Below are 18,107 nucleotides of genomic sequence, written 5' to 3'. Positions count from 1 at the left end.
TTTGAATTCAATGAAATTAATGTTTTTACATTTTGTAACATTCAAATTGCTGTATTTATCCACTTTTAGGTTGACTATATTATATAGGTTAACAGTTGAACAATGAACCATTTAAAACATATTGTGACACCAGCAGAAGCCTATCCTAGTATGACTGATCCTGTTCAGAGCCCAGTCATACACATTCTCATTCTGCAGGATATCATTGTTTTAGTCATGAGCCATTTGTTTGACAGCCATGAATCTCTGCTTGAACTTAGTTACCATACTAATGGTGGAGGTTGCCATGGCAGCATGCCGGTCATCCACCAGTCTCCCGGCGGGCTTTCTGTCCCCATGGAAAACTTGAGGAAGCACTCATCATCTTCCCCCGGTGAATTGTTAGCTAATCTCTCGTCTGCTGAGGCCAATCTACAGACATAGATGATTTACTGCTATGACAGCAATGAAGATTAATCACCATTAGCACGTTTTAAGCCTCATTAAAGAACAATTCCATTTGTTGTTAAAACTATAAGCTTCAGCTACAATACCATCCTCAAAGCAGAGCCCCAAAAGTCTATTTAATGGATAATTAAAGCTGCATTGTGATAGTTTTGATTGTGACAAGGCCTAAAAATATTGCACATGAAGATTTAATATAATAATGCGATTAAGATGCACCAGCCATCCAGTTAGTTTCCCAACCCTCTTTCCTATCATGGACAGCTCCTCCTCCTACTCCTCTGCCCGAGGTGTTCCCAGATCTGTTGAAACATATTGGCACCTCCCTTGCACTTTACAATCTGCTCACCCCTTCCGCACCTTGGCCGCAATATGCAATGTGAATGGCATGAACCTGAAGACACCGGAAGTGGCGGAAGTGCTACGGTTTCATGCGTTGCAGTCTGTTTACATTCCCCGGCGATTGGTCGTCATTGGCCCCCCCGAGTGCTCATTGGCCGGGCTGCACGTCAATTGGGTGAACTTCCGGTGAAATTCTCCCAGCGGAAATAGCACCGTTCTCAGCCTATGGTCGTAACCAGGCTTTTCTCTTCGCAGATGAGTAAGCCTGGCTACGCGAGGCTACCCCTTCCCATACCCTACAACATGTTTCCCTCTATGGCAGGTCTACTAGCCACCTCCAATACCCATATCCCTCAATGGCATGTTATCCAGATGACCAGAAGTAGCTTGTAACTAAAGTTAGTAACTAAAGTCTGCCGTAATCAAGGAGAGGGCGACAGCTGGCTTGTTTTGACACACAATGGCCTAATTGTTTATCAGTAGAGATCATACCGCACAACGGCTTTAAAGGTGATACACCATGAAAATTCACTTTTCCTATTTTAAAACCCTTTTTTGGGGTCCCACTAGCACCTTCTATCCTCACAAAGTCCCATTTCAGACTGTTGTGTCTTTCTCTGGTTTTGGGAAGGTGGAGGTTAAATGCATCCCACGGGTTTTCAAAACAGGCTGTCCAGATTTGCTGCCGTTTGTGACGTCATAAACGGCAGTTTTTGAAGATTTTCTTTTTTTCCAGCCTCATATTTAGCCTCAAACCTTTTGAAAAATGTTTTTTGGGACATAAACAATATGACATAAATACTTTTTAAATTCATGGTGTATCACCTTTAAGATGTAAATGGTAAATGGGGCATTTATATAGCGCCTTTATCCAAGGCACTTTACAGAGATTGTGCATTGCATTCACCCATTCACACACACACATATTCATACACTGATGGCAGAGAAAACCATGCAAGGCACCAACCTGCTCACCGGGAGCAACTAGGGGTTCAGAGTCTTGCTCAAGGATTCGTCCCTGTAAGATACGATGCTGTCACCTTGTGAAATAAAAGTTATTTTTCAGTGATTTACTGCAAGCGACCCTGTCCTTAGTCTTATGTGACATACTGTACTGTAACAGCAGTGACAAGTTCTTCACTCCAAGAGGGCACTGTTGCCTCAGCATTTAGCCATCTTCACAGTTCAATGAGGTTTTGTAATACAGGGAAACCCCAGAGCTCTTTATATGCAACCAGCATATAAAGAATACTGTATCAGCTCTTGCATAACTTAAACATACCAAATGCATTAAAATACATTTATACAAAATATAATAATTTGGTCTCAGATTTAATTGTCGTACATTTTTTAACAATTATCACTCCTTAAAAGAGAAACCATTTCAACCGTATCTTCATATAATTGATCCTCACTTATTCATTAAAAGATGGCAAAAAAAAGAAGAAAAAAAAGAGAACAGCCAGCACTCAGCAATATCCTTTCATAGATTTATATAATACAAAGCAGCTTGTAATTATATTTCTACTGCTTTTAGTTAAAAGAGCTGGAGCACTTCATACAAAAAATTAAAGCATTTGCTGACCAATTTTCTTTTTTATAAATCGCTTTTTGAAACAGGGTTACAAAGACAAGATACAAGCAACAAAATAACACCAAGGAATTAAATAATTAAAAACCAAACAATAAAAATAAACATCAGTTATAAACAATTAGCATCAACGAACATCAATTAAACAAGTTGATTGATGAGTACATTGATGAGGTGGAGGAGATAAACCACAAAAAAATAGTTAAAAGCCTTAGATCCTCGGGTAGGGCGTTTCCAGTGGCCCCAGGTGATAAGGCGAGTTTTAGGGTCAAACAAGAGAACCCTACCTGAGGATCTAAGCCTTAGATCCTCAACCTGTGGGTCCAGACCCCCAGGGGGGTCCCCAAATTATTTTGGGGGGTCCCCAGATGATTAACTTAATGTGCAACATTGTTTTCTCACTCAACAGTAAAGAAACCAACATAAAGTTTGAGCGTATAGAGGGCATCTGCACATTTGTAAAGTGACAATTTAAGGACTTTTTACCTCTGACAAACTAAACATTGGCCAAATTGTCAAATATTAAAAGCAGAAATTGAAAATAGCTAATCTACATGCCCACAACGCCTTGCGTTGCGAGCCGTTGTGAGCATGTAGATCGGCTATTTTCACAATGGAACTGTGTTATACAAAATGTAATTGCTCAACTCTTAGTGCTCCTCATGGTGGAGGGGTCACCAGTTAAAATATTTATAATGGGGGTCGCGGCCTGAAAAGGTTGAGAACCACTGATCTAAGGTATGCTGGATCTAAGGTACCAGCATATCTAAAATGTAAGTATTAGCCAGGAATTACAAGGCTCATCAGTAAATTGTTATAATCAATTGTGAAACTCGCCATTAGGATTAGCCAGTGGAAAGAAGGTGTAATATTGAATAATATACTTGTTTCTTAGAGTTATTAAATAATATAGCAGTTGAATGTTGCACTCTTGTTAAAGATGGGAGATAACCTTTTTTATGAGCTCAGAGTACAGGGAGTTACAGTAGTTTGAATGAGACGAAATAAGCATGAATGACCTTTTCAAGGTCTGCAAAAGATGAAAAACGTGTCAATTTGGCTAGCTGGAAGCTGAGAAACCTTGAAAGAGCATTGTACTCCCGTAGTCCCCTGACCATCAAAGGACAGGTGGGAGTCAAAACTCAAGCCCAGATATTTGACTGAAATTATGCTTAGTGAAGTAGTACAGTATGTTCAGTCGCTCAGTCATTCGCTCTTCCTTTGGGAGATCCCAACAGCTTGCTTCTCTGCTGTTATACAATAAGAAACTCATGCACTCACTGAACCTCATTGCAGTTAGACGGAGGGAGATTAGTTCGCATATTTCATCATTACTTAAGAGAAAGAGAAATATATTGTTGCTGTCTGATGGAAACCTTTTACTCGGGATTTATTATTATTATTTTATTTACTTTTCAGGAAATGGAAAAAAGGACCTTCCAATGGATCCATTGGAACATCAAAGTCTTTAAATTCTTGTTAATTCCTTTCATCTGTTAAATATGTATAAAACCAAAACGCAACTTCTTGTTAATACTTTTCATTGGTTAAATATTTATAAATCCACAGACAGACTTAACCCCTTTAAATCTGCCGTCCCTATATTTTGGGAATATCATAGGCGAAACCTTTCGAAATGGTTAAAAAGCAGATCTACAAGCTCACAGTGCTTTGCTTTGCAATGCGTTGTGAACTTGTAGATTGCAACTGTTTTGTGATACTGTCATAAGATGGAGTATAAAATAGGGCATTTATTCATTCATGAAAAAAAAAAAAGATAAAATATGGAGATTCTTTTCCTGCCCGACAGTAACAATATAGAGACAGGGAGGAGAAATGAGAGGGTGTGAGAATAAAGCAGAGAGAGGGAGATGCTAGATGGTGACAGAGACAGATATAGACAGTGCTAGTGATTGACTGTCAGTCTCAAGAAACAGGAGGGAGCTCAGCTTTCTTCCCTTTAACCTAATGAGAAGAAACACTAGTGTCGGAGGATGCCAGCATGGGGGAAGTCATCCGCACCCAAATAGAGACTGCTACTGGCTTTGTCAGGGTCCATTAAGTAAATTGCAATATTTGACGAATGCATCTACTGTCTCTATTTCCATTCATTCGTACAAACTGGCCCGAAGCAAAAATTGCTTTTATTTGCTTTCCTAAACAAGATGTACATGCAGCGACAAGAACAATATGTTTATATACCATTTAGATGAAAATGATGATTGATATGTGCATGTTGTAATGCAACTACATGGTTTATTTCATATCAGGGTGATAATGAACGAAGAATGAAGGTAAATCACTCCTGGGTGTACGTGGACATTTTGTGATTGCTTTTGGTTGAGGGAGAAAGGAACATGTGGATACAGTATGTTGGCCTATTTTGTGGTTTGCACAATCAGTAAAGGTAAAGTTGATGAACGACATTGTAATTTGTCAGGCTGGGCTATTTGTGTTTTATTTACCCAGTGTTTGCAGACCTTGTGAACCTGAAACATTCTAACAACTACAAACAATATGCCCCAGGTACGATTCCAGGCCAGGCCAGCAATGTGTTGGTGTGTGTCCAATATCTATATGGGCATGTTGGTTGGATCAGAGGTTCTGGACAACTAGATCTCTGAACTACCTGGCGGCGGGCACCACACTCCCTTGAGTCCTTGCCGCTCTGCACGCAGAGTTTGAAGTCGGTCGGTCACCATATATGCACATCACCATATGGGCATAGAGGGCGGATCTATGACTCTGGACAACCGGACCTCTGTATCTGTCAGTCCATGACCCTTTTATGCCCTCTGACTGATTTGTTTGCGCCTGATGCCATGACGCACATATTTATACGTAGCTGCATTGGAAACTCCTTGTATGGTTATGGTCATGGAGTAATAGTTCAATGCTCCACAGTGTTTATTTAAAACTAAAAGATAAAGTTAGACGACGTTTCGGCCATCAGCTGGCCTTCATCAGGTAATGAAGGCCAGCTGATGGCCGAAACGTCGTCTAACGTTATCTTTTAAATAAACACTGTGGAGCATTGAGCTGTGTGCGGACCTCTATTCTTTTTAATCTCATGTTGACCTGAGCCCAGCACCAGCACTTGGAAAGGATATGCGCATCATCTTGTTCTTTTCATGGAGTAATAGTGACATGACAACGTGGTCCACCGGTACGCCCATCGGCCGGTCCTACCTTAAGCCAATTTTAACATAAGATAAAGCCATAACAATTAATATAAAAATACTCAAAAAATACAAGTAATGGTTAATACTGGTTACATTTATCCATAAAAGTGCTATACTGTTATACTTATACTGTGAAAACCATTTAACGCAAGTTGAACATAAATTCAGACTCGTCTAAATACCACATGTGGGACATAGTTTTGTTTTGTGTCAGTTTTAGATTTGTTTTCTGCACTTTATGGGTGCACTGTAAACTGTCTTTTGGGCTTAGGTTCGATTCCACACACGCTTCCTAATATACAGTGTGAATGTTTGTGTTTGTGAATGCTGTCCACATGAGACCAGGAGTCAATTTATAATTTTGAAAAGAAATAAGCATCCTGAGTGTGTGGGGGTGGGGGGTTGTATTGGTGTAGGAGCCAAGTCTAGTGAGCCGCAAGTCCTAAACATAATTAATTGTATAATCTTTCTTTTGGTAAACATTGAAAACAAGTCCTCCTGACTCAGACACCATACAGGGGTACGTGGGCAAAACCATTTTTTTGTCCACTCTATTGTTGATTCTTGTTGTGACATTGTGTTGTTAGAGGTACCGGTAGTTATCTATGGTCAAAACTGAGACAGTTTCAGGTTAATAATGAAAGACTGTGGTCAGTCAGTCAGTCTGCCCACAGTGTGCGAGCGTTCTCTTTTAGTTTTCATACAGTATCGCCTCCATAGATGCACAATGCTAAATATCTGTGTGAAATTATGTGAAAATCTTCATTTGGACTTTAACAAATCAAGTCGGGGGATCGGCCTACTCGGGTCCATTTATGCCCATATATGGATATATCTGTATCTGTCTGTCTTCGTCCATTTTATGTCCATATATGGAGATCTCTGTATCTGTCTGTCTGTGTTCCTTTTATGCCCGTGTATGTGCCGGTTCCGGAATACCCTGATCAGCCTCATCAGCTCCGCATACGTAGATTCCGAACCTGGTAAACCGCATATCAGGGAAAGCGTGTGCCGAATTTGAGGCCGGTGGGACGAACGGTCCCATTAAACCTGTTGTCATAGGACCCGTTTTGACCATATGTTTGCCTGTGTCCATTTATGCCCATATTTGGAGATAATATGCATCTGTCTGTCTGCATCCATTTTATGCCTATATATGGAGATCTCTGTATCTGTCTGTCTGTATCCCTTTATGCCCATTATGGAGATCTCTGTATCTGTCTGTGCCTCTGACTGTGTTGCAGACACAGTGCCGGTTCCGGAAAACCCTGATGTGAAATATTCTGAATACGGAGATTCAGAATATTTCGCGCCGGTACCGGAAAACCGTGTATCGGGTCGGTCGAGGCCGGGCACTGCCCTCCCCGCTGCGGTGGGGAACGCGCGTGCCAGTTCCGGAAAACAGCGCATCGGGTCGGGTCGAGGCCGGGCACTGCACTCCCCGCTGCGGCGGGGAACGCGTGTGCAGAAGTCTGTGTCGTGTGGCGTATGTGATGTCAGAGCCTTTTGTGCCGGTTCCGGAACACCCTAATGTCAGACATCAGCTCTGCATACTTAACCTAGAGTGCAAAGTGAAAGTGTGGAAGAATCGTCTATTTGCACAGGAGTGATGTCAGAATGAGTCAGCAGAAGTGATGTCACAATTAGTCAGCGCTTGTTCCGGCTTCCGGAACAGCTTGATGTCAGACATCAGCATCAAAACTGCGTATCGGGTAAGGTCGAGGCCTAGCTAAGAATGTAGGCAAAGATCTGAGCTATCTGCGTGTGAAATTTGGAGTCTAGAACCAACCATGTGCTGTGAGGGCTCTTTCATGCGATTTGGGCCAATTCGGCCGCGGCTTCAATTAGTAGTTATTAGGATAGGATAGGATAGGATGTGCCCATAATATCGATAATTCAAATTGATACCTCGTCCTGTGGAGAACAGAATGGCCAGAGGCGGTTCTGGTTGAAGGATAAGGAGAAGTAAAATCAGACTTATTAAGTGGATTAGGGGCTATCTGCAGCACAGCATGTAATTGGTTTTTGTGCTATCGTTGTTATGTTTTCAGATAGGCACTAATTGAAAAGCAAGTTTATTGGTGGGGTAGAGTCTTCAGTCTTCAGAGGGTTGGGTTGTGGTTTAAAGGTCTTGTTTCAGATAGTCTCCCAAATGATTACAGATAATGGACTGGTTTCCTGAAGCTTGCAGTTGTTCAGTTAGATCTAAATCCCCTGCCAATTTTCTGCTGATTTCATTCTCCTTTTCTGCCAAGCCTCATGCGGGAACGAAACCCCACAGAGTGGCTTTAATGCGTTTCAATTTGAAGTTACCTTTTACTCGATGTGCTTTGTACTCTTCCTTATTTCTTAGCTGTGTGTGTTTGTGTTTGTGTGTGTGCTCACGTGCACACTTGTGACTGTGTGTATGTTTTCTTTACAAAAGCAATCAGTCTTTGCCTGAGGGAGGCCTGAATCATGCAGCACAGCAGTATCCAGTCCATCCAGTTTATTCTGTAGTTTTTGGAGCGTGTGCTAGCACGAGCTCCCTATACGTGGCTTTGTGTGTCCACTTGAAAAATTGTGTTGGTCAGCACGAGTTGGTCAGCACGGCGGGATCTGCACATGTGCGACTTTTACCACGTGCACGCACGCACGCACGCACACACGCACGCACGCACGCACGCACGCACACACACACACACACACACACACACACACACACACTCAGTCAAGAGATATAGAGCAGCAGCAGCTCCACACAGACACAGCCATTTGTGCCGGTTCCGGAACACCCTAATGTCAGACATCAGCTCTGCATACTTAACCTAGAGTGCAAAGTGAAAGTGTGGAAGAATCGTCTATTTGCACAGGAGTGATGTCAGAATGAGTCAGCAGAAGTGATGTCACAATTAGTCAGCGCTTTAGTCAGCGCTTGTTCCGGCTTTTTTTTTTTTTTTTTTGTTTTTGTTATATCGGTCGCATATCGGTTATATCGGTCATATCGGTCGCATATCGGTTATATCGGTCATATCGGTCTTATATCGGTGCATATGGTCGCATATCGGTGCATACCGATATGGCCAAAAAGGTCATATCGGTAGCCGATATATCGGTAACCGATATATCGGTCGGTCACTAGCACATAGAATATATTGTGCAGTTGTTTTTAAAAGTTAGGTACAGTAGCAACTACTGGAAAAAATGCTGTTGGTGTATAGTATACAATATATCAAACTTTATGCACATTTGAGGATGCTCTTTTATTCTCTCTTTGCTATTTTGCCTTTTGCACTCTCTTTCTTTTTCCTAAATCTTTCTACGTTATTATTATTGCGACCATAGGTCGCAGTTAACTATGAAAACCGTCATATCTTGTCAGTAACGTCAAAGGGTACGTCTCAATGTCTATAGCCTCAATGTCTATAGCTGACCTATGACATCACATTGTTGTGACATCACATTGTGACATCACATTCCGTCCTTGCCCATATGGAGATCCCTGATGTCATCAATATTAATCCCATAGCTTGGAATTCCCATATATGGACATATTTTGTGAGTCTCATGTGGTCTACTCTATAACATACGACATCTATGATGTCAGATGTCAGTCATATCCATATTTGGGAAAATATTTTGTCCTCATTTTGTCCAACTTAAACTACCAACCGCAACTCGAATCCCTCTTGCAAATGAATTCCGTTCGCCCTTAGGCGTCTTAATATAATAACCCAGTTATTACTGGGATCTGAGTGTACGTGAAGGCACATACCGGTAAGGCTCAAGTAGGTCTGAGATGTAGGACGGTGCGAGGCCGGACATGTACGTGATAAGTGAAAATGTAAAATCAATTCTAAAAGTAACCAGTGCAGGGAAGCTATAAAACGGGTCTTATGTGGTCACATTTTCTGGAGCCAGTTAAAAACTGTGCAGTGCATTTTGAATGAGCTGCAGACGGTGAATAGATTTTTTTGGAGAGACAGGAATAAAGGGAATTGCAGTAGTCGAGGCGTGAATAGATGAAAGCATGTATGACCTTTGTCAAATCAGGGGTGGACAGAAAGGATTTGATTTTGACTATATTCCTAAGATGATAGAAGGAAGTTTGGACAACCTTCTTAACATGGGTTTCGAGGGAGAGGTCAGAATCTAGGAATACACCTAGATTTCTGACTGGATTGTAGATTGGGAAGTAGTGGTCCAAGGTTGTTTTTTATGGGGGTTAAGTCTTGGGTAAAATTAAGCATGCTCTCTGACAATACATAAGGTCCTCCCATCTGACCACTAAACGCACGTCTCCCTTATCAAGAAGAGAATTTGACAAATCATAATCATTTCGCTCTAATAATAATTATTTGATTGATACTCCTTCCCTCATGCATAGTTGTTGCTTTTACATTTCACTTTTTGTGCATGCAGATTACACAAATGAGTTCTGTGTTCATTTAATTTGTGAGATTTTGTTAGCTTTGTACAGTACAGAGAGAGGCAAATTGTTTCCCCCTATTTCCAATCATTATGATAATTAAGTAAACTGGCTCCTGGCTGTAGTTGCAACTACAAGATTTTGAATGCACAACATTTCTGCTTTGTCTTTAGTGTTTTATTTAAATTACTAAACATATTCATTATTTATTGTTTGATGTGCCCTTTGTGAACTTTGAGCCCCTGCCCCTCTAGTGGTCTGCACGGTCCTGCTGTGCAGAGAGTTTATTTATGCCAAATTTGTTCCTCAGCCAAGTCATATGACTGTAATTCTGCAAAACAATGTAATTATAACACTGAAAACATCTGGCTGTGACCAGTCCTCCAGAATGAAAGATGGGGGGGGGAGTACATAGTCATGAAATCTTTAGCTAAGATGCTTACCTCAAGTGCAACACGGTGGTCTTCAGGCAATTGTTCTTTAATAGTGCATGTGACTGTAGACTAAATCTTTTTTTATGCTTGACAGCATATGATCGAGACACTCAAACAAAAATTTCAATTCTCAGAGGTAACCTAACCTTGTGATGAAAGACAAGTTAGACAACAAAAAAAGACATGAAAGTGAAAACAGTTACAATATTGCTGCATGAAGCCCTTTGGGCCTAATGCTACAATAGTCTTAAGCACTCCAGCACTCTCCTCTGTGTATTTCCGAATGCACTGGTTTCTTTTTCTATAATGAGGAATAATGGTTTCTTTTCCTTTTTTTTGTCCATGAATTTAAGGGATATTTCACTGTTTTTTTATTTTTTGGTATCAGGCTTTTGGGAACACCTGGGACAGTTTTTATGTTCCTTGATTAAATATATTTGATATTCATTTAATCACACACGCCCCCTTCCTATATCAACCCATTTAAACTTAAAACTCCATTTTAACCATGATAGATTCATCGAAATCACCCTGGTGACTCATACTGCCCTCCTAATACGTGAGGAGGTTTTTTGTTGTTGAGCGGTGCTCCTGGAAGGAGCTAAGCTCCAACATCTGGCATTTTCATTTATTTTTGGTAATTTTGTAAAATGAAAAAGTTAAATACAATAAATAAATGAATGAAAAAAATAATTGAAAAAAACACAGCCTCCTCACATAATTACGTACAGTATCTTATACATTGATTTTATGAAATGTTATTTGTGTGTTTTCTATATTTCTCTCATCTGGTTGCTTGCTGCCTGCACCCATTTCAAAACACTGGTGATGGCCAACAAGGCAATCAAGAGCATCTCTATGATTGGCCAATCCGTTGTTGTTGGGCCAATCGGCCGACAAATACTGCAACTTCATCACTCAGTCAGTCAGCGACATGTATACTCCCCAGCATGTATTCTCCAATAAAGAAATGGAGCAGTGGTGCTTGTTGTCTGGTCAGTGAGATGAGATGTGAGTTGAGGTGAATCCATCTATAGCCCATCATCCCTCATCCCTCTGTCTATAGCCAACCTCATCTCCTCTTCTCATTCAGTCTGGAGAGTGAGGATGTGGTTTCGCAGTGTGGTTTGGATGATAGTTTCTCTTCACCCACCCCCAACCTCCATGCTATACCTGCATGGCTTCAAGGTAGTGTGTTTCCGAGGAAGGGAAGTAGGTTATTCCACTGTCAGCATTCTTCACCTCAGTGCTGCATCTGACTATTGCTGCTTTAGTTTTGATGGGTGTGGATGGGGTTTCTGCAGTTTTTCTGTTGTAAGAGAGGAAGAAATGGCACAGAGCCTCCTGTATCTGCTGCTGCATGTGGCTAGATACTGTAGCAATGTATTATTCAAAGACTGGATGCCGTAAAGATGCTCAACTCACATTTGAGAAGGTACAGTAATGCCCCAGCAAGCTCTGACAATCAGATGACCAGCTCATAGATTCCCTTTAACACCTTCTGTTCTCAGCGAAAAAGATTTCACACTTCCTGTAAAACTTCATTCCCTCCAAAGCTACCGTACAGAATGTAGGAAATAGTGTGTTTCCCCCTCAAATCACTGTCTCAACATGATACTGTACGGTATACAAATATGACAAAAACATGAAATCTTTCTTTCAAGCTACCAGAACTACTGAATTATCTAAATCATGCAGAAAATCAATATTCTAAATACAGCTGTTTCTTTCTTGTTTTCCTTTTGTTTTTACAGCGATTTTAAAGATTTCACAGCTGGGTTTCTGTTTACTTTGGTAGGAGAGGAGATAATCTACTCAGATTCTCAGCAGTCTAGATGCCAATTATTATTCCAGAAAAGGAGATAGCCTACACCAATGTAGTACATGCTGTGTATGTACGTGTGAAGAATAAAGGTTAATTGAATTAGCGCCATCTGTAAAGTGAATTGGAACCGATCGTTTTTTCTTTTTTGTGTTCTCCTCGACATGCTGTCAAGCGTCAGTATCAGAGCATTTGTATGCTGGACTAATCGTCTTTGCTTCAGTGCACAAAGGCTTCATGCCGAGCATTACGTTCACAATTTATGCTCATCTAAGGTGACATTCTACAGTGGCTGAATTGGGTTAGCCTATGTAATTGGGCTGAGGCTATTTGTTGAGCTGCCCACTTTGACCTGTCCTTTCCTTTTAGAAGGATCTAAGCAGCTCCAAACTGCTTTTATTGGAACCTGTCTCTAACCCTGGATTCTGCCTGTTGTGATTCATAGGCTAGACTATTCCTGGATTGTTTAAATCTTATACGTATGCCAAGGAGGCTGACAGGCACCCGTGGTTGGTTATAAATACAGGAAGCAGCATGTGACTCTCATGTGTATTCTTTCACACAGTATGTTGGTTGGGAGATGGGACGTAAGCAATAAGGAAAATGCCTTGTGGATAGACCAACTGTTTGGGATCAAATGGTTGATCATTGTATTGTCCTAGACTAAAACATTGTTAATGTAAATGTTTTCTTAAAATGTTTCTCAAACATATTTTACAGTGTTTGAAAAGATTACGCTACAATCAAGTATAGCTGTTAATGAGTTTCATTTAACTCCAATTGTTTCCATCGTTGTTAAAACTGAATGGAAACAATTAAAGTTAAACAAAAAGCCTGCTTCACAGAACCAATCCAAAGACACGGCAAGTTTATTGTTTAGCACATTTCGAGGTGCTTTACATAAATTATTAACCATAACCATAATTTAAGACATACATACAAGATTTTATTTTATTTTAAGAGTTGCGTCTCAACGTTAACTTCTGATTCTTGGAACAGAAAGCAGATCTGTCCCAGATGAGTACAGTCAGACATTTATTTTGGCCCTAAACCATTCAATGCTTTATACACCAACAGTAGTATTTTTAAATCAATTATTTGATAGACAGGATGCCAGTGCAAAAATATCTAAGAACTGGATTGATGTCATGTGGTCCACTTTGTTGATATTTGGAAGGACTTTAAAAAGCAGCAGCGTTCTCATCTGAATAACTGCAGTTGCCTGATCACTAAGGGACGTGCTGGCCATTGGGAAAAGCGGGACAACTCCCGAACGGCCGGTCCAGGCCGGCCATTAGGAAAAAATTAAAAATAAAATGTCGGCCTTCGTTCCATTTTGAGGGCTGGGCGGCCAACAAAGTAAATCGTCACTGTCGGGCAGAAACCTTGTATCTCCAAGTTTCAAATTTGTAATTTTTTATCGCAAAGCAAAGCCCTGCTTCATGTATGATGAAACAGGGCTTTGCTTTGCGATAAAAAATTACAAATTCTGCTGTTTTCACAAAAGTTGTGAAAACAGCAGATCTACAAGCACACAACGCCTCGCACCGTGTTTGTAGATCGGCTGTTTTCACTAGTTTAAATCATTTTTTAAATGATAAATACAAAACAAACGGTTTTGGACATACAAGGTTTCCACCCGACAACGACGAAATATAACTCATGTAATTGGCCCACTGGCTTGTCACTGCAGCGCTATAGAGAGAGATCTCTCTCTATAGCGTGCAATGATGGCCCCTCCAACACTTTTTCCCGGGCTGAATCAGGGGCCCAGCACGTCCCTGATCCCTGATACTGCGTTCACTCATTCCTTCACCAGTATCATATTGTGGGAAGGAACGAGTGAGTGAGTGAATGCACAGTATATGAGGTTGGCTTGCAGGCTAACTGTAAATGCCTCAAGTCCTTGATATATTTTTCAAGATGATAGAAGGCTGACTTTATATTTGGCGTTAATCTCCATGACTACGGTATACCGGTACTTGAAGATTTCTGTCTTTACGGCAGCTCTTCATATTCGTTGCCAAAGCTGTATAGATTTGTTAGTGGTTCTGCCAGCTGCCGTTCTATATGGAGGAATTCCCTCAATGATTGGGAGGAAGATTTAATCACAAGACTATGTATGAGCTAGCATTCTTTTTATGTTTTTTTTTTCTTTTTTTACTTAATAGGTAGATTGGCAGATATCTGAATGCCCTATCTATATGCCCTATGTTTATAAAACATGGACAAATAAATACATCCTTTTAAATGGCCTCTTGGGTAGTTGAGTCTTAGTAGTCTTTGAATTTGGGTTACATTAACTAGATATATAGCTTTCCCTTTCACATGTGAGTCCACCTATAGTTCCTGCCTGCCACGGTCTCTCTCACTCTTCCCTATACAGGACACTCACCCATTCAGCCCTATACTCCCCTGCTGGCATAGATGAGAGGCGTGAGCTCCCTGGAGCAGCTTACCCTGTTGAACATCACAAAGCAAAATTAAAACCCTGAATGCAAATCATTTTCATTTGACCACTTCATGAAGAGGTCCCTTTCAAGAGCCAGCCATGCTCAATAATGCCAGGCCCTTCAAAGCCTTTCGATCACATGCACAGTTTGATGGTGATGAAAGTCAGGAAGAGGGGTGTTTTGTTTCACACAGTATGTTGAAGATCAAATATTAAATGGCAGCTGATGTGTGTTTTATTGAAATACTGGTTTGTTTAAATATTTTCATAAAATGTTTTATGAAAAGAAATGCTTTTGCGCAATGTTTTTTAAAGATTTTTATTAACTAGCAGATATGGTAGGATGCTTTACTTTTTATAAAACATTGAAAAATCTTGGGTAGGTGTGTCATATTATTCTTTGAGCATAGACTCCAAAGCTTGCCCTGTCACTTGTGCGTCCACCCTACTTCCTGCCTGCCCAAGCTCTCTCTCTCCCCTTTCCCTACCACCCACCCATTTAGCCCTCTGAACTCCCTGGCCGTGAAAGTTCAAGGGAAAAATCGTCCATCATCAAACAACAGCACGGATGAGAAGAGCGATCTCTCTGGAGTAGCTTACCCTGTGGAACATCACACAGCGCAATTAAAACCCTGAATGCAAATCATTTTCATGAGACCACTACATAAGGTCCCTTTCAAGAGCCAGCAGCACTCAATAATACTAGACCCTTCAAAGCCTCTCGATTATGTGCACGGTTTAATGATGAAAGTCTGAAAGGGGGGGGGGGCACATACCGTGCTTGGCAAGGTTGGTATCAAGACGTTTACCAATGGTACAGATCTCGTGCACACACCGCAGCACTGCAAACTTTACAGTACCCTTAAGGATGACATTATTATGCCATTCTTTTTTGAATATTCATATTCACCCTTACGCTTCATCCTCGACCAACCACCTTCAAAGTTAATGAGTGATTCATGATTGATGAGTAAAAACTTTGTTAATTAAGGGAGCCACCTGCAGGGAGTATTTGATAGGAAAAGGGTTGTTTTAAGTCTGTTAAATTCTGGAAGTGTTTGACCTTGCAGCCTCATTGGGGATATTTGCATGTGAGAGTGAGGTAAAATGCTTCTCAGGGGTCTCTGGCTATAACTTCGTAATTAAAAAGTGCTCAGCCAGGCCCTAACCTCACAATTCTTGCTTGGGAGACAGTATCAGACATTCTTAGACTTCTCAATTAGACTGGTTGGAAAAGAAAACCTTGTTTTTAGGGAGAATGGGCGAACAAATTACAGCGTAGCAAAGGCTAAAAGTCAATCTTATTAGTATTAGTAGATTTGCTTTAACATTCTCAGTTAGCGACTGCACTCCTTTCAGCTCCAGGGTGAAGTGGGTTTTTCAGAGCTGCGTTCTTCCAACTGCACTATACTCATCGTTATTATGCCAAACATGTCGGCAGTTTTGTGGAGGGACTTAGCTGTTCCAAAGCCATATAGCTCTAGGTTTCACCAGGTGGATAACAGCGCAAGAGGGACATGACACCCCGAATAACAGCTCCTATCCTGGGGCCCACATTTATTAGGGGTTACTGAGTGCATGATTGCGACTGTCAGGTCGCAGTAACTATCAAAACCTCCACCGGCTGTCAGTCTGTCTGTCACCCCTCATTTCTCACATGCCCCTCTTCTAGCGCCACCATGAGGCTGATTTTTGAAAAACAAAAACATTTTGGTCACTGCTCCTACAGATTTTGCCCTAAAATCACGCAAAGCGGTACACACAGTATCTCTACAGTCATGTCATCAACATGGATCTGTCCCATTTCCCATATTCCCTCCTGATTGGCTACCATTGCCTTCCAAAGTTTGTGTATGCGACCTGGCAGTCGCTTATCTCCCGATTTAGGGAGTCTTAGAGGTGTCTCGTACAATCTAATACAACACTAAAGCTTAATTTTTGTCGAATGACGAAAATGGCAGGGCAAAATATGAAGCACATTGTTTGTTTGTTATTTTCTTTGAGCGTGCATGAAATGCAAATTAGGCTAGGTTTATTTCACAAATGCATCTCAGTTAAAAATAACCGTTTATTATTTACAGTATACTAGCATAAATTGGAGCTTTAGCTGAGGTTCAGGAGCAGAGCCACACCTGAAACAGTCCCCTTCCTACAGTATGCTACAGTATGCCTTTCAAATGCCTAGCATATCTGTTCGTTCTCGCTCCACACACAAAACTCCCTCTCTTCATCTCTGTTCCTCTCTCCCCCTTTTTCCTTTATCTCCCCATCTAAGGGTAGCTACCATGGGGTCTGCTGAAAAGTGTTGACAGATTTTGTGCTTTACCATGATCATCGGCACGCCAGCATTGCTGCAGGAACGAGGCGATAGCCGAGTTCCGTAGTCAGGCCTGAAGTGCCGATAATCATGGTAATATTGTGATTGTGCAACAATTACCCTGAAAATAACATGTCAATTTCATATAAACTTGTGAAGGCCCGTACCTCTAGTGGATATAAATGTGTGGGTCCTTGACCTTCACATGAAAATGCTTGCAAATTTAAACAACATTAGGAAGGAAGCCCAAATAAGCAACTACACTTTAGAAAACACAACCCACGACCATCAATAGTCAAAGCTAGCCCAACGTCGCTTATTATAATACTTGGAAAAACTGCTGTTGAGCCCAAGATCGGCGGTGAAATATTCCCCACAACGCAATCGATTGGCCCTCACCCTGCCTTCTCTGGTTTGTATTATCACCACTGCTCATATCTGTTTAATAATTATCATTATTTGTCATTATTGAAAATAATTATTGATGGTGTATACTTAGCTCATGAAATTGATCTACAGTATCAGAGCCCATTCATCATGTGTTTTTAACTGTATTCCCACTTTTTCCACAGTACTGCTAAAAGCATTATACTCCCATGTGGAATTCAAACCGTTACAGAATGTGTGCGTGAATGCAAATGACATGGTCACGCGATCTCAGGATTGGTCAGGGACGCTGGCCTGGTGGTCAAGGCGCATACCACATACTAGGCTATGATGCCTGCTGGCGTCGCCGGTTCGATTCCTGATCCGAACGACCTTTGCCACATGTCATTCCCCATCTCTCTCCTCATTTCCTGTCAGTCTACTCTACTGTCCTATCAAATAAAGGCATAAAAAGCCCAAAAACAAATCTTAAAAAAAAAAGGATTGGTCAGGTCAACACTGTCATCTGATGTATAATAACGTATTTGGAAGGAATGGAAGTCTCAGCTGTACATGACTGATTTGGTCATGATGCAGAGGAAAACAATTGCACATTGCACACTCACAACCAAAGACATTCACTCAAAAACAATATGAAAGCCAGCAGAAATCCCAATGAACTCTGAGAGGTCAAATAAGTGAGTCTCCAAAGTTAATCCGTGTTTTAATAAATCCAAAAGAACAAAAGC

The sequence above is a fragment of the Nannobrachium achirus genome (genome assembly GCF_963921795.1).
Source record: "Nannobrachium achirus genome assembly, chromosome: 22".
Classification (NCBI taxonomy): Eukaryota; Metazoa; Chordata; class Actinopteri; order Myctophiformes; family Myctophidae; genus Nannobrachium; species Nannobrachium achirus.
The sequence above is the reverse complement of the archived record's forward strand: the minus strand, read 5'-3'. Positions refer to the sequence as shown.